Here is a 16,558-nt window from a genome sequence, read left to right on the forward strand (position 1 = left end):
CAAAACGCCACTCAGAGGGGGCGCGTGCCTCCGCCAGGCTAAACTGTTTGTTTTGTGCCACATTGATCGGACGGATCTGCATCCAGGCCGAAATCAAAATATAAAATATAATCGGCTGGTTCTTGTCACCTAACCATTCATCCACCAAGCTTTGTTATAACTTGTCCACAACTCTTTGAAATATCATGCTATATATCATTGGATATATATTTTTATATTTATATATATATTTATATATATATTATATTTTATATATATATTTATCATTTATATCTATATATTTTTTATCGGATCCGGGTCTGGATCTTCACCAAAATTGAATTCCTCGTCACACACCTAACCTGTCCACCAAGTTTCGTCCGAATCTGCCCATAACCTTTTGAGACATCATTCTCACAAACAAACAAATAGACAGACAAACAGGACAGAGGTGAAAACATAACCTACATCCACCTTCTGTGGTGGACGTAAATATCACAAGCACAAACCTCAAGTGAGGAATGCAAGTTTTAACTATGAGATAACCCATAGCACTAATTAAAAACCAAACCGTCTGTCACCCTCCCCTCAACATATCACAACGCATTTCACAACAACAAAACAACCAAACGAAGGATATCGAGGCAAAAATGATAACCGTTTGATGTAATGATGTCACATACCTCATCGGAAAGCTCTTGGATAAGGGCACTCCCTGGATATATATTTCCGAGGTTCAAAATGACTGGATTTCAGCTTAAGAAACGCATTTATAACATTAGAAACGACAGGATATCAATCTGGCTGCTCAAATAGTCCACTTTTTTTGAAAAACCCTGTAAAACCCCAATTATGATTGCCTGGTCATTTAAACCCCGGTTATGATCGCTTGGTCATTTAAACCCCGGTTATGATCCCCTGGTCATTTAAACCCCGATAATAATGATCGTCTGGTCATTTGAACCCCAATATTGATCGTCTGGTCATTTAAACCCCAGTGATGATCGTCTGGTCATTTCAACCCTGGTTATGATCTTCTGGTCATTTAAACCCTGGTTATGATCTTCTGGTCATTTAAACCCTGGTTATGATCTTCTGGCCATTTAAACCCTGGTTATGATTTTCTGGCCATTTAAACCCTGGTTATGGTCTTCTGGTCATTTAAACCCTGGTTATGATCGTCTGGTCATTTAAACCCTGGTTATGATCTTCTGGTCAATTAAACCCTGGTTATGATCTTCTGGTCAATTAAACCCTGGTTATGATCTTCTGCTCATTTAAACCCTGGTTATGATCTTCTGGTCAATTAAACCCTGGTTATGATCTTCTGGTCAATTAAACCCTGGTTATGATCTTCTGGTCATTTAAACCCTGGTTATGATCGTCTGGTCATTTAAACCCTGGTTATGATCTTCTGGTCAATTAAACCCTGGTTATGATCTTCTGGTCATTTAAACCCTGGTTATGATCGTCTGGTCATTTAAACCCTGGTTATGATCGTCTGGTCATTTAAACCCTGTTATTGAAAGAGTGCATGTATTGTATGATGCATGTATGATGTATGACGTATGCCTCAGTCATAATGCCCGAGCTTCCACCAACTAGGTTTATCGATATTCCCAAATGGACATCCTAATTACCAGGTAGCCTATTCATCACAACGTTTAAAAATTCAAACTCCATTCTGAGATGTCAGTTTCAGATACGGTACGTACTGTATGTATCAAACGCTTCGTTAAGCCGTTTCCTCGGTTTTGCAATCACAGTCGCAAGACCCCAACCACGTGCAAACTCTCTGTACGTACTCGGTGAGGTACTGAGGAGTGAGGTAATCCGAAGCACGATTTACGCGGTGAAACATTCAAATACAGACTGCGCTCTTTTGAAGGAACAAAGAAAATACTTAATAACAAAACGACACGAACCTGAAGCCATTCCATCCTCCGCAGGTCAGTGACTCAGAACCACCACTATTCTCCACACAGTCACAAGCACCGCACGACCACCTCGCTCGATCAGGCAATCGGATCAAATCTAGATTCAGTAACGTCCCTAAATTCAACTTTTCATCTCCACCGAGGATCCCACACAGGCGTTCACAGCTGCCACTTCCTCCTGTCAAACAGGAACACAGGCCGAAATGAACCCGCCCAAAACGCCTCAATCCCCCATCAATCATACACGTTGCTCCACCCAATCGCACAGACAACATAAAATGCATTTTTCATCATTGTTCACTTCAACCTGAATACGTGCAACCTAAACATAGGTGATGGCTTAAAGGTAAAGAAAGTCATCACCAAGATGATTTTGCCAAATTTATCATTTATGTCTGAAATATCCACCGCCAGATGCATAATTTATAACTAGTTATAACTTGACATAAAGTGACCCGCCCCAATAACCGGTAAATAAACTGCTCGTCAATCATTCTGTCAGAGAAATCCAACCCACTGTAATATTGTTTTGTGCTTTCTTTCACGTAGTTCCTTGTTAAGAGAAATATATCTACGACAAATAAAACGCCAACCTATATCGTAGCATAGTGTTCATAATTTGAAGTTGAAAAAAATGCTTCACGTCTTTTTGTTTTTATACCCAACTATATTGCCATGGCCGACATCAAGAGCGTAAAAGTCACAACGCGTTATAATGTGAGGGAAATGAAATATATTCATGGCCACCGGAGATATTTTTGAAATTACACAAGAACCTCGTATTTACAGTATCTTATGGCTACTTTTTCTTCAGAATCTACCAATTCGCCTTTTGACGTGATCTCTCACCAATAATGCTTTCATTCGGTGTAATCAACGCCATATGGCTCACTAATTAGCTAAAAAATGCTTGATGCCTTGATGGCTGTTTTATCAGTATATTATTACTTTCTCATTCTTATATTTAAATTTTAGTATGTTAGTTGAAGTCAGTTGATCAACTAATAAGTTTAATAATCGTTTACTTTACGAGAAAGGCTGAAAAATATTTTAAGCGGTGACTTTTCAGAGAGTAATGAGCGCTTGTCTCTCGTTTTTATGATATCGATCAATTTTGCGTATAACTATTATGAAATTATACACTGAACAGCAATAGAAACATCACTTCATAAAAAAAATTCCTGAACATTTCCCATAGAAATATCAATGCATTTCGTTCAGATATCTCGTTATTTGCATTAGTCTGTATCTAAATTTAATCCTAACTAGTAACTACCGACAGTGGTGCACACGTGGATAAAAACAGGTCACCAAAACGCAGGCAAAAAAACGACCATGGTACAAAGTCGTGCATGATTCCCATGGAAATCAAAATGCACGTGCGTCTCCTTGTGACTTTCCCTATAAAAGGCACTCCAAAACGTGTGTTCATCATTCGTGTTTCGATGCCAGCGCCATGCGCAGACTTACGAGGATTCAGAGAGACCAGGCTATTGGAAGATTGCATGCTGGACAGACTGCACGAATGGTTGCCAATGCTTTCCATGTCAACGTGAGAACCATCTACAGGTTACAGGAACGATACCAGGCCACCAACAGCACCGATGACCACCCACGCAGTGGCAGACCGAGGGTAACAACACCACGACAGGATCGACAGATTGTGCGTCATCACATCCAAGATCGCTTTACCAGGGCTACAGAAACTGCAAGACAAACAGTTGGAACCCACCAGGGACACATTAGAGGTGATACAGTCCGTTGACGTTTGAAGAACAGGGATGTCCGTTGTCACAGGCCGTATCGTGGCCCCATTCTTACAGCTCGACACTGCCGTGACCGACTACAGTGGGCCACACAGCATCAAAATTGGCGTTACCACCAGTGGAGAACCGTTATTTTCTCAGACGAAAGCCGATACTGTGTTTCCACGGCAGAGTGAGAGTTTGCCGTAGACGTGGGGAACGCTACTCAGGTGACTGTGTGATGGAAAGAGACTTGTGGGGTGGTCCAAACATCATGGTATGGGGTGCTATTGCTCTCAATCACAAAGTCAGTCCTGTGGTGTTCCAGAATAATGGTCCAGGAAGAGGCAATGGTGTCACAGCTGCTCGCTACATCGATCAAGTCCTCAGACCTCACGTTGTGCCACATTTTGGACGTCACGGAAATCATGTCTTCCAGCAGGACAACGCCCGTGCCCACACTGCCAGAGCAACAAGGGACTTCCTGCAACAGAATGGCATCCAAACCATGCACTGGCCTGTGCTCAGCCCCGATTTAAACCCGATAGAGCACTTGTGGGACGAGGTTCAAAGAAGACTGAATGACGTTCGACCAAGGCCGACAACTGCAGCTCAACTCAGTCAGGCATTTCTCAGAGTGTGGGCCCAAGTGACAAATGCCTTCATCAACCGATTAATCCACTCCATGAACAGACGATGTATGGCTGTCATCAACGCTCACGGGGGTCACGCAAGATACTTTAGGAGTCGCGGAAGGCGAGAGAACGAGGCCATTCGTAGGGTTCGAAGATGGTTTATTGTAACAGCAAGATCCAGCACGCTAAACTCGAACTGAAGTCGGCACGCGTATATAAAGCCAAAAGCCCTCTTCGGAGGGCGTGGCTCCGGCAACCGCACGTGCGTCACGTCCGCACAACCACACGTCCAACAGGCCCGTGCACATGTATTATGCCCAAATAAGGTAATCACATAAGGTAACCGCCACATACGTCCCCCCAGAATGCACTTCTCGGGCCTATGCGTAGGCCGAGGCGACCGAGGGGCTGAGCAAGTCCTCGGGGGAGGCTGCCGAGGTTCCTCGCGGGCCTCGCGAGGTTGCAGGTCGCGGGTGCAGTGCCGAGAAGGCTCGAGCGGTGCACGCGAAAAGCGGGTGAGCCAACCGAGGGGCTGGTCAAGGCCTCGAGGGAGGCTGCCGAGGTTCCTCGCGGGCCTCCCGAGGATGCAGGGTCGGAGAAGTAGTTGCGGTTGTAGTTGTAGTTGCGCGAGGGTGACGAAGCGGCCGTGCCGCTAACGTCAGCACGCGCGAAGGTGACGAAGCAGCCGTGCCTTCGGAGGGTCTTGGAGTAGGCTCGCCCCTCCGGTCGTAGAGGAGGAGCCGAGCGCGGTGCGCGAACCTCATAGTCATGGCCGTCGTCGTTACTGAAACTCCGGCATTTCGAAACCGCGTTCGAAACTGCGCCCGAAGCCGGCGTCACCAGCTTAGGTGGCTTCCCTGGCTATGGCGCGCTTGCCGTGTTCGTTTGCAGCCCCCGAATCCGTTCGGGGGCAGTCGGAGGTCACCAGTTTAGGAGTCGCGGAAGGCGAGAGAACGAGGCCATTCGTAGTGTTCGAAGATGGTTTATTGTAACAGCAGGATCCAGAAAGCGCACGCTAAACTCGAACGGAAGTCGGCACGCGTATATAAAGCCAAAAGCCCTCTTCGGAGGGCGTGGCTCCGGCAACCGCGCGTGCGTCACGGCCGCACAACCACAAGTCCAACAGGCCCGTGCACGTGTATTATGCCCAAATAAGGTATTATCACATAAGGTAACCGCCACAATACTGATTTTGATCTCCCTTGTTCTCACCTGGTCTTGTGTTTTTCTTATTCAGAACATTTCACATTATTGTTTGAACTGTGGTGACCATAGGTGAGGGCGAGACTACCGGAAGTAAGCTGGAACACGTGCCCTTTTGTGGTTTGTTTTCAACGTATCCAATCACGTGACTGTTGTCGCGAAGGGTGCACTAACCGGAAGTTACGTAGTTCCGCGGGTGCCTATACCTGTAATGTTTCATGTGGATCCTAAATCTCAATTCGTGTTGATCATGACTTGAAAATGAACTCCAAAATATTGATTCTGACTGACGTTTCTTTTGCTGTTCAGTATATTAGAAATAATTTTAACCAAAATTCTTTTTTGATACGAATAGCAATATTATGGGAATCCATTTTTAAGCGAGTTTTGGATCATACGTATTTGCATGAAGTTGTAAAGAGCCCCCGGTAACCCGGTTCTACCTACTTCCGCCAGGCGGATTTCTAGGTTGTGCGTTTGTTGGTGTTGTAGTTATTTCACCATCAGCGAGCTCAGCACGCGTCTCCGGAGCTCTTTCTGGGCCTGGTATGCGCGTGGAGAAACTGTTCCCGCACATCGGCGATGTTTGTGGCCGACGGTGGTCGGCCGCGGGCTTTGTGAAGCGAGTTTCTGCTGGGTTCGGCCTAGTGTTACTAGGTGAGGCGTTGCTCGGCTATTCCACCTCGACGTCTTTGTTTATAACATCGCGTTAATTTGCTATTTTTTGTTGATTTTACGTCTTTCGCTAGGTTTTCTGTTGACATGATTTTATTGTGTGTGTAGTAAATTCTCTTTGGTCGCAAAGGTGAAGCTGTGGATTCGTTAAAATGGCGAAAGCAGGAAGTAGTTTTGAGAATAATATTTGTTCAAAAATTCCTTTCTTCCGTGTAAATGTTGCTGCATCAGGATGAACATGAAGATTATCTTGTTGTTTGGTGCGTTACAAAGCCCGATCACCCGGTCCGCGTTGGCAATACTGAATACGTGTCTTGCATTCCCGGTCAGACTTCCCGCGTTTAAGGCCTCTAGTCGGCCCGTTGGTCAATTGGACCAAATTTTCATTGGTGTTGACGGCCTTGTAGCATACGTACCGGCCTTGTAGCATACATACCGGCCTTGTAGCAGACATACCTGCCTTGCAGACACATACCGGCCTTGTAGCATACATACCGGCTTTGTAGTTGTAGCATACGTACCGGCCTTGTAGCATACATACATACCTGCCTTGCAGCACACATACATACCTGCCTTGCAGCACACATACATACCTGCCTTGCAGCACACATACATACCTGCCTTGCAGCACACATACCGGCCTTCTAGCATACATACATACATACCTGCCTTGCAGCACACATACATACATACCTGCCTTGCAGCACACATACCGGCCTTGCAGCACACATACATACCTGCCTTGCAGCACACATACATACCTGCCTTGCAGCACACATACATACCTGCCTTGCAGCACACATACATACCTGCTTTGCAGCACACATACATACCTGCCTTGCAGCACACATACATACCTGCCTTGCAGCACACATACATACCTGCCTTGCAGCACACATACATACCTGCCTTGCAGCACACATACCGGCCTTCTAGCATACATACATACCTGCCTTGCAGCACACATACATACCTGCCTTGCAGCACACATACATACCTGCCTTGCAGCACACATACATACCTGCCTTGCAGCACACATACATACCTGCCTTGCAGCACACATACCGGCCTTCTAGCATACATACATACCTGCCTTGCAGCACACATACATACCTGCCTTGCAGCACACATACCGGCCTTCTAGCATACATACATACCGGCCTTCTAGCATACATACATACCTGCCTTGCAGCACACATACATACCTGCCTTGCAGCACACATACATACCTGCCTTGCAGAACACGTACCTGCCTTGTAGCATACGTACCGGCCTTGTAGCATACGTACCGGCCTTGTAGCATACGTACCGGCCTTGTAGCATACGTACCGGCCTTGTAGCATACGTACCGGCCTTGTAGCATACGTACCGGCCTTGTAGCATACGTACCGGCCTTGTAGCATACGTACCGGCCTTGTAGCATACGTACCGGCCTTGTAGCATACGTACCGGCCTTGTAGCATACGTACCGGCCTTGTAGCATACGTACCGGCCTTGTAGCATACGTACCGGCCTTGTAGCATACGTACCGGCCTTGTAGCATACGCACCTGCCTTGTAGCATACGCACCTGCCTTGTAGCATACGCACCTGCCTTGTAGCATACGCACCTGCCTTGTAGCATACATACCTGCCTTGTAGCATACGTACCTGCCTTGTAGCATACGTACCTGCCTTGTAGCATACGTACCTGCCTTGTAGCATACGTACCTGCCTTGTAGCATACGTACCTGCCTGCCGTACTGCTTCAGCATTAGCTTGCCTTGCACCAAGCCCAGATGTGCTTGGGGGGGGGTGCAACGAATTACCCAAATGTAAGTGAATTTACCCAAATGAAAGCACAATGTACCCAAATGTAAGTCGTACTATGTAAAGGAATGTTATTTTATGCAGTAAAACGTTACGGTGTGCTTCTTTACGTCCAAAAAAACGAATGCGAACAGAATTTTACAAATTTTACCGGCCCGATCAGTGGCAGCCATTTTAGGCCAGGGGGACATAACTCGGTATACATCTGCAGGATTAATAAATCCGTGCTGAAGCGACCAAGGTGGCGGTAAGTTTACCCACATAGGTTGATCCTAGACATCAATGAATGATCGTTTTAAGGCCATTTTTCCCGCAAGAGTGGGGGTTAGCCTTGCGGGCCCCATAACAATCATGGTTCCCTGCTTGAGGCAATGTTTTTATGGCCGGATGCCCTTCCTGACGCCAACCCTTGGTCACGCTCTTACGATGCGCAGGGATACGGTGTGCCTATTCTGAATCGGGGTACACACCGTGATCATTCATCCCAGAAAGCTGGTACTCAATTTGCCGACCTCGGAAGGATGACAGGCTGAATCAACCCCCCTGACGTTAATTCAGCGATCGACCGGGATTCGAACCCAGGATCCTAGGATCCCAAGCCGGCACCCTAACCGCTAAGCCAACACCAGGCTAGGATAAGCCATCCTAGACATCAATATAAAATATATATATATTTTTTTTTGTTTGTTTTTTTTTTGTATACGTACCTGCGTTTTATACGTATCTGTAGCATACGTACCTGCCTTGTAGCATACGTACCTGCCTTGTAGCATACGTACCTGCCTGCCGTACTGCTTCAGCATTAGCTTGCCTTGCACCAAGCCCAGATGTGCTTGGGGGGGTGCAACGAATTACCCAAATGTACCCAAATGTAAGTGAATTTACCCAAATGAAAGCACAATGTACCCAAATGTAAGTCGTACTATGTAAAGGAATGTTATTTTATGCAGTAAAACGTTACGGTGTGCTTCTTTACGTCCAAAAAAAACGAATGCGAACAGAATTTTACAAATTTTACCGGCCCGATCAGTGGCAGCCATTTTAGGCCAAGGGGACATAACTCGGTATACATCTGCAGGATTAATAAATCCGTGCTGAAGCGACCAAGGTGGCGGTAAGTTTACCCACAGTTTACATAGTCACAATTTCGGTCTTCGAGGCCGGCCGATAGGCACAGTGTGACCAGAAGGGACGAGGTTCTCCTGACCCCGTGGCCCTCGACTTGGTGGGGTTTGTCCGCAAAATGTGGGCGCTTTCAGGATGAACTTTAGCCGGGGAGCGTTTGGGCGCCCCGGTCTGATACTGCCGCCCACGCGCATAACAACTTGTGAGTGCACGTGGGTCCCGGCAGTCCCACTGGCCTAGCGCTACCATGTTTAGACAGCGAAGTCCGTCCCCGGGCACCGGCACCTACTCCCGGAAGTTTGAGAGAATAGCAGTGCCAGGCACGGTAGGACACCCGCGGAGCCCCAGCGGACCAGGGACGCGCGAGCCTATGCGTTAGCGTGCTACGGCGGAATCGACGGCTTCGGCCACAGTCGGGCCGATACTCGGCCCGGTCGTCCGGAAATGAACTGGTTCGACGCCCGCGCTAGAGAGGTCACGGTCACGGTCAAACAAAGTACTTGCTCACTATTGTGCCAAAATTTCAGCTTTCGAGCTCAAAGGATGGCTGAGATATAGCCCGGACAAACAAGAAAGCAAGAAAACAAACAAACAAACAACTAGAGTGAAAACTGAGTACTCCCTTTCAGCGTGCGTCATTGCCGAGCCCCTTCGGTGCCTGGCAATGACGATATGCAGTGCCTGGAGATGGCATAGGAAAGGAGCGGTGTACAAAAATTAAGTTACAGATTCGGATGAAATGGTGGTGGTTTATGTGTTCTGTTCGCCAATTGATTAATTATTTAATTTTTAATGATTATTATTTTTTTATTTTCTTTCTCATCTGGGCAATATCTCGGGCACCTTTTGAGCTAGGTAGCTGATATTTGGACATGACAATGACCAGGTGATTTGGTTGTAAAGGGTATTTTTTGACGAATTCATTAATCAATTAATTATTTAATTATTCGGTGAATGACTTACTTTCTTTTAAAGTTACAGATTCGGATGAAATGGTGGTGGTTTATTCATTGTCCCCCGTCGCTCAGCGGAGCGAAAGGGGGACTATGGCTTTCCCCTCCGTCTGTGCGTGCGTGCGTGCATAAGCGAAGGACCGCATTCGAATTTGGTGTGTGGGTGCAACCCACGTCAAAATCCAAGATGGCCGCCGCCATGTATGTCTGATGCCATGTATGTCTGAACCTTGTAACCTACATATCTTGAAAAATAAGCGAAGTAGCAACTTCTAATCTGGTGTGTGGGTGTATCTAGGCATAAGGAAGAACGCTATTGAAAATTGGGTCGCCACGTCAAAATCCAAGATGGCCGCCGCCATGTATGTCTGAACATTGTGAGATGAATATCTTGAAAAATAAGCGAAGTACCAACTTCTAATTTGGTGTGTGGGTGTATCTCGGCATAAGGACGAACGCTATTGAAATTTGGGTCGCCACGTCAAAATCCAAGATGGCCACCACCATATACAGGGTGATTGAAAAGTAACTCCCTATTTTAAAATATTTAGAAATTATTTATTTATTGTAATATTTTTCTCAAATTTTTAGTGTTTGTTCCTTAATGTATGAGAATTTAATCTGTGTTGGTTTTTTTTCAGATTATTTTTTGTTTGAAATTCGGAAGCCCTACAAACATGGCTGGACGTCTTACCCTGCAGGAGCGTGCCCAGCTAGTGGTATGAAGATTGGTCTGATCTCTTTAAAAATATCCTCTGGTCTGATGAAGCGGTATTTCACATCGGTGGGTTTGTGAACCGTCATAACTGCTATTACTGGGCAGGAGAAGATCCTCGTGTTATTTCTGAAAAAACGCAATATCGGCCCAGGGTAACGGTGTGGTGTGGAATGACTTCGGAAAGGCTTGTAGGTCCCTTCATTCTTCGCGATACCATGAATGCCAAAAGGTACCTCACCATGCTGCAAGACGAAATCTGGCCAATTATCAGTGCTTCGGAGAATGTTGAAGATTTGATTTTCATGCAAGATGGCGCTCCTCCACATTTTGCTATTGTTCGTGAATGGCTGAATGCCCACTTCCCTGGGAGATGGATGGGTCGTCGTGGTCCGTATGAGTGGCCAGCCAGGAGCCCTGACTTAACACCATGTGACTTTTGTCTTTGGCGTTGGGTAAAAGAGCAAGTCTACTGTACCAAACCAACGACTTTGGAAGAACTTGAAGGGCGAATACGAGAAGTTATGTCTTCCATCCCACAAGAGTTCCTGGTGAAATCAGTTGACGCGGTTCCCAGGCGGCTTGAGAAGCTGGTGGCGAATTCTGGTGCCCATATCGAATTTTAAATAAAACTTCATGCTATACGCTTTCTTCTTATATCCATTTCTTGTAAAAATTATAGTTAAGAAATAAATTATAAGTATTTTAAAATAGGGAGTTACTTTTCAATCACCCTGTATATGTCTGAAACTTGAGCGAAATATCTCGAAAAATAAGCGAAGTACCAACGTCTAATCTGGTGTGTGGGTGTATCTAGGCACAAGGAAGAACGCTGTTTAAAATCGGGTCGCCACGTCAAAAGTCAAGATGGCCGCCGCCATGTATGTCTGAAACTTGTGAGATGAATATCTTGAGAAATAAGTAAAGTACCAACGTCTAATTTGGTGTGTGGGTGTATCTCGGCATAAGGAAGAACGCTATTGAAAATTGGGTCGCCACGTCAAAATCCAAGATGGCCGCCACCATATATATGTCTGAACCTTGTGAGCGAAATATCTTGAAAAATAAGCGAAGTACCAACTTCTAATCTGGTGTGTGGGTGTATCTAGGCACAAGCAAGAACGCTGTTTAAAATTGGGTCGCCACGTCAAAATCCAAGATGGCCGCCGCCATGTATGTCTGATGCCATGTATGTCTGAACCTTGTAACCTGCATATCTTAAAAAATAAGCGAAGTACCAACTTCTAATTTGGTGTGTGGGTGTATCTCGGCATAAGGAAGAAGGCTATTGAAAATTGCGTCGCCATGTCAAAATCCAAGATGGCCGCCACCATATATATGTCTGAACCTTGTGAGCGAAATATCTTGAAAAATAAGCGAAGTACCAACTTCTAATTTGGTGTGTGGGTGTATCTAGGCACAAGCAAGAACTCTGTTTAAAATTGGGTCGCCACGTCAAAATCCAAGATGGCCACCGCCATGTATGTCTGAACCTTGTGAGATGAATATCTTGAAAAATAAGCGAAGTACCAACTTCTAATTTGGTGTGTGGGTGTATCTCGGCATAAGGAAGAAGGCTATTGTAAATTGGGTCACCACGTCAAAATCCAAGATGGCCGCCACCATATATATGTCTGAACCTTGTGAGCGAAATATCATATCATAGCATGTTTTCTGCGTCTTAAACTTTGTCAACTCGCATCACTTCACCGACGGGGGACCTAGGCGTAACGCTTGTTCTATTAGCGAATTGATTAACCTTTAAAAACATTTTATGATTATTATGTAATTACTTTCATTATTAATCATTTATTTATGGCGTAACGCTAGGCGGACCTAGGCGTAACGCTTGTTCTATTAGCGAATTGATTAACCTTTAAAAACATTTTATGATTATTATGTAATTACTTTCATTATTAATCATTTATTTATTTTCTTTCTCATTTGGCCAATATCTCAGGCACCTTTTGAGCTAGGAAGCTAATATTTGGACATGACAGTGACCAAGTGATGTGGCTCTGAAGGATATTTTTGATTTATTGATTAATCATTTCATCGATTAATTATTTATTGATTAATCCATAAATTATTGAATTTTATTTTTATTAATGACTTGTTTAATTAAATTTCTAAAATATACATCTTCGGATGAAGCACGAGTGGTTTAGTTATGCTATTAGCCAATTTATTAAGAAAATATTTTCTGATAATCTTATGTTGATTTTAATTATGCAATTGAGCAATTATTATTGTACACCTCTCCCTCCCAATACAGTCTCTGTGAGCTGCACTGCGGTATTGCCGGGTGCCAGAGGTGCCCCGGCAATGCCGTGCTGGAAGTTATTTAATTATTTGGCATGGAGCGGTGTACTTTGAATGTATCTGTACTTGTTTGTTTTCTTGTTTGTTACTTGCAAAATCGAAGATTTTTCAAGTATATTGGTCGGTTCCGTTTGTGGTTCTGTCTGTTTGTCTGTCTGTTTGTCACCGGCCTACAGGTCACAATTCTAAACCGATCGTCACGAAACTTCACCAAGTTGTCGTCCCAATTGAGAAGCCTATTGATGTTGACGTCAAAGGTCATCTGGAAGTCAAATTTCTCAAATCGCCATTTTAAATCCGATTGACTTGAAAATTGAATAGCATTTGTATATCAAGTCACTAAATTGGGAAATTAACTATTTTTGAGGTCAAAAGGTTAAAGGTCAAATTTTAACAATCATCAATTTTCATCTAAAAAGCCGTCAATTCTCAACCGATTGACTTGAAAATTGAACAGCATTTGCATATCGAGTCACTAAATTGGGAAAATACTATTTTTAGGGCAAAAGGTCAAAGGTCAACTCAAGGTCAAACTTCCAAAATCATCACTTTTTATCTGAAAAATCCGTCAATTTTCATCCGATTGACTTGAAAATTGAACAGCCTTTTTTTTTTTTTTTTTTTTTTTTTTTTTTTTGTATATTGAATCGAGGCTCGTGAAAGAGCTAACATTTATTTCACAAACAAATCAACCAGACAAACAAAATATACAAAAAGAGGGAGCGGAAGACAAGATGGGGAGAGAAGGGGAAGCACACAACCACAACATTTGAGAGCAGGGAGAAGTGTGGGAGGGAGAGGGCTTGGGGGGAGGAGGCGTGGGAAGGGGGGGAGGGAGAGATATAAAACACAAGGGGACCGAAATTAGCGGGGGTAGAAAAGATCAAGGTTTTGGATGGGGGAGGATAAGAGATGGTGGTGAACAGCTGTTTTAAAGACCTGGAGGGTGGAGTGGGATTGAAGAGAGTGAGGGAGTTTGTTCCAGAGGTGGGAGAAAAGAGGAATGAAGGAGTGAAGATGAGCAGAAAGTCTTGATTTTGGCAGTTTAACCATAAGAGGGTTGCAGGCAGATCTTGTGCGACCTGCAGGAATATTTGGGGGACAGAGCCCAGAGAGAGCTGGGGGGGCAAGGCCAGAGAGGAGTCGGTAGAAGACGGAAAGACCACCAACCTGCCTGCGGTGAGTGAGTGAAAGGCCCTTGGAGTTAGCTTCATCGCGGGAGATTCCAATGATTCTGAACGCTTTGGTTTCAACAGCATAAAGACGTGCTAGGTGTGAGGCAGGAGCACCAGACCAGAGGGGGAGAGCAGTATTCCATAGAGCTGCAGATGAAAGCCTTGTATGTGGTGAGGAGCTCAGGTGTGCCAAGGAAGGACTTCGCACGACGGAGGATGCCCAGTCGGCAACTGGCTTTGGAGGCCAGATTTGAAATGTGGTTTTCCCAGGAGAGATCATGGCAAATAGTGAGACCCAAAAGCTTGAGTGACAGAACTTCTTGGAGAGGATTATTCAGAAAGTGAATGGGAGGGTTGTCCAGTCGGTCTTTTCGGAGAGACATCGTAAGAGTGTGAGATTTATCAGGATTGAAAGACATGTTCCATTTGTTTGCCCAGTCTGTGATTTTGTCCATGTCTGCAGAGAGTGAGGAGGCTGCAGACTGCCGATCTGAGGGATGAGGAATGGAGCGACAGAGAATAGAGTCGTCAGCAAAGAGATCGAGAGGATTTTCAAGAGAGTCAGAGAGATCATTGATGAAGACCAGAAAAAGCACAGGGCCCAGAACACTACCTTGGGGAACTCCAGCCTGAACAGGAAGAGGAGATGAGAGAAACCCATTCAGGGCCACACGTTGACTACGACCAGAGAGGAAGTCCGCCAGCCATGCATGGAGATTTCCATGGATACCAAAGGAGGAGAGATTGGTGAGCAGAGCAGGGTGCCAGACCGTATCGAAGGCACGTGAAATGTCAAGGGAGACAGCTCTAATTTCTTGTTTGGCGTTAAGGACCTCCATCATTGACCTCCAAGATTGTCAATTTTAATCTTGATGAAATGGACAATTTGCTGTATGAATGGAATTTTTTTTCTTGGGGAGGGGGGGGGGGCGTATTTTGCAAGTATCGTGCTCCGCATGACGTCTTCTTGTTTGTTTGTTTGTTTTCTTGGTTGTCGGGCGATATCTCAGCCATCCTTTGAGCTTGGAAGCTGAAATTTTGGCACAATAATGAGCAAGTACTTTGTCAAAAATGGTATTTTCTGTTTTTTGATTACTCAATTAATTGATTAGTTTTTTAATTATTAGCGATTAATTAAGTACTTATACATTTCCTTTCTCTTCTGGGCATTATCTTGGGAACCTTTTGAGTTAGGGAGCTGATATTTGGACATGCCAATGACGAAGTGATTTGGCTGTGTAAAGGCTATTTTGATTTTTTGATTAATCGATTTATTATTTAATTATCGATTCATGACTAAAAATGTTTTTTTTTTTTTTTTTAAGTTACAGATTCGGATGAAATGGTGGTGGTTTATGTGTTATATTATTCAATTGATGAGTTCTTTAATTTTTTTATGATTATTATTTCTTTCTTTTCATTATTAATCATTTATTTCTTTTCTTATCTGGCCAATATAGCAGGCACCTTTTGAGCTGGGAAGCTTATATTTGGACACGACAGTGACCAAGTGATATGGCTATAAAGGATATTTTTATTGATTAATCGATTAATTATCTATTGATTAATCAATTAATTATTTAATTTTTTATTAATGACATATTTAATTACATTACTAAAAGATACATCTTCGGATGAAGCACTAGTGGTTTAGTTATGCTATTAGCCAATTGATTAAGGAAATATTTTATGACAATCTTTTATTGATTTTAATTATGCAATTAATCAATCAATTATTGTACATCTCTCCCTCCCAATACAGTCTCTGTTAGCTGAGCTGCACTACGGTATTGCCGGGCTCGAGGATGTTATTTATTTATTTGGCATGGGGGCGGTGTACTTTGAATGTACCTGTACTTGTTTGTTTTTTCATGAAGAGAAGACTAGTTATTGCCAGAATTCTGAACAAATTGCAAATTCCTCATGTCATCTGCTTCAGTCAAATATCAGGCCTGACCACCTGGTTTGTGAAAGACCTTCGCCAAAATCTTTCCCTGCTTGGCTAATTCAAGTGAAGGTGGTGGTGGTATAGTAGTCCTTTGGAGATGGTGATCGGGTCTCCAACTACATTCTTTGAATTGTAGATTGTGTTCATATCTTTTGTGGCCTTTTATGGTGGCTAAAGAGTTACAAAATATAAAACTAGACCACTTTGTGTGTCGGTTTGTCTTTTTGTGTGATTAATGTTAGCTCTTTCACGAGCCTCAATCTTGTATACAAAAAAAAAAAAAAAAAAAAAAAAAACACTTGGTAGAGCGCATACCTCCGCCAGGCTGAACAGTTTAC

At 44.1% G+C, this 16,558-nt stretch overlaps 2 protein-coding genes across 7 annotated transcripts in view; one reads left to right on the forward strand and one right to left on the reverse strand.

Annotated features, from left to right (window-relative positions):
- Window positions 1-2,043, reverse strand: part of MYO18A (myosin XVIIIA) — a 377,134-nt gene extending 375,091 nt beyond the window's left edge. For all 5 annotated transcript variants that reach the window (XM_078780216.1, XM_078780215.1, XM_078780213.1 and 2 more), the window contains exon 1: window positions 1,905-2,043. The gene's annotated coding sequence lies outside the window, so the exon portion shown is untranslated. The remainder of the gene's footprint in view (window positions 1-1,904) is intronic.
- A 3,622-nt stretch (window positions 2,044-5,665) lies between these two features.
- The window catches only part of TMEM248 (transmembrane protein 248), a 32,825-nt gene continuing 21,932 nt past the window's right edge, over window positions 5,666-16,558 (forward strand). Inside the window, exon 1 of one of the 2 annotated variants that reach the window (XM_068120508.2) lies at window positions 5,666-6,156. The gene's annotated coding sequence lies outside the window, so the exon portion shown is untranslated. The remainder of the gene's footprint in view (window positions 6,157-16,558) is intronic. The other variant, XM_068120507.2, reaches the window with a different exon arrangement.

This window comes from Myxine glutinosa, chromosome 6, assembly GCF_964187855.1.
Source record: "Myxine glutinosa chromosome 6, kmMyxGlut1.1, whole genome shotgun sequence".
In the NCBI taxonomy this organism is placed as follows: domain Eukaryota; kingdom Metazoa; phylum Chordata; class Myxini; order Myxiniformes; family Myxinidae; genus Myxine; species Myxine glutinosa.